Here is a 1490-nt window from a genome sequence, read left to right as displayed (position 1 = left end):
TGTATGTGGGTGTGTGTGAGGGTGTGTGTGTATGTGGGTGTGTGTGGGGGGTTGTGTGTGTGTGTGTGTGGGGTGTGTGTGTGTGTGTGGGGTGTGTGTGTGTGTGTGTGCGCGTGTGCGGGGTGTGTGTGTGGGATGTGTGTGTGTGTGTGGAGGGGGTGTATGGGGTGGGATATGTGTGTGTTTGTGTGTCTGTATGTGGAGGTGTGGGGTGTGTGTGTGGGGTGTTTTGTGTGTGTGTGTACCTGTATGTGTATGTATGTGGGGGGGTGGGTGTGTACCTGTATGTGTATGTATGTGTGGGTGTGGGTGTGTGTGTGGTGTGTGTGTGTGGTGTGTGTGTGGGGGGTGTGTGTGTGTGTATGAGGTGTGTGTGTGTGCGCTTGTGCGGGATGTGTGTGTGGGATGTGTGTGTGTGGAGGGGGTGTATGGGGTGTGTGTGTGGGGGGGATATGTGTGTGTTTGTGTGTCTGTATGTGTAGGTGTGGGGTGTGTGTGTGTGGGGGTGTTTGTGTGTGTGTGTACCTGTATGTGTATGTATGGGGGGGGGTGGGTGTGTACCTGTATGTGTATGTATGTGGGGGGGGTGTACCTGTGTGGGTGTGTGTGGGGGGTGTGTGTGTGTGGGGTGTGTGTGTGGGGGGGGGGGAGTGTGTGTGGGGGAGGGAGTGTGTGGGGGGGGGTGTGTGTGGGGGGGAGTGTGTGTGGGGTGGGAGTGTGTGGGTGTGTGTGTGGGTGGTGGGAGTGTGTGTGGGTGGGGGCTATGTGTGTGTGTGCGCGTGCATGTGCGGGGTGTGTGTGTGTGGAGGGGGTGTATGCGGTGTGTGTGTGTGGGGTGGGTGTGTGTGGGGGTGCGTATGTGTGTGTGTGTGTGTGTGTGTGTGTGTGCGTGTGCGGGGTATGTGTGTGTGTGGAGGGGTGTATGGGGTGTGTGTGTGGGGGGGATATGTGTGTGTTTGTGTGTCTGTATGTGTAGGTGTGGGGTGTGTGTGTGTGTGTCTGTATGTGTGTGGGGTGTTTGTGTGTGTGTGTGTGTGTGTGTGTATACCTGTATATGTATGTATGTGGGGGGGGGTGGGTGTGTACCTGTATGTGTATGTATGTGTGTGTGGGGAGTGGGTGTGGTGTGTGTGTGTGTGGGTGTGTGTGTGTAAGGGGTGTGTGTGTAGGGTGTGTGTGTATGTGTGTGTGTGTGTGTGTGTGTGTGGTGTGTGGGGTATGTGTGTGTGTGTGGTGGGGGGAGTGTGTGTGTGGGTGTGTGTGTGGGGGTGGGAGTGTGTGTGGGGGGGCTATGTGTGTGTGTGTGGGTGTGTGTATGGGGGTGGGAGTGTGTGTGGGGGGGCTATGTGGGTGTGGGTGTGTGTGTGGGGGGGGCTATGTGTGTGTGTGGGTGTGTGTGTGGGGGTGGGAGTGTGTGTGGGGGGGGCTATGTGTGTGTGTGTGCACGCATGTGCGGGGTGTGTGTGTGTGTGTGTGTGTGTGTGTGTGTG

Source organism: Hemiscyllium ocellatum, chromosome 50, assembly GCF_020745735.1.
Source record: "Hemiscyllium ocellatum isolate sHemOce1 chromosome 50, sHemOce1.pat.X.cur, whole genome shotgun sequence".
Taxonomy (NCBI): Eukaryota; Metazoa; Chordata; class Chondrichthyes; order Orectolobiformes; family Hemiscylliidae; genus Hemiscyllium; species Hemiscyllium ocellatum.
This window is presented reverse-complemented; position numbering follows the sequence as displayed.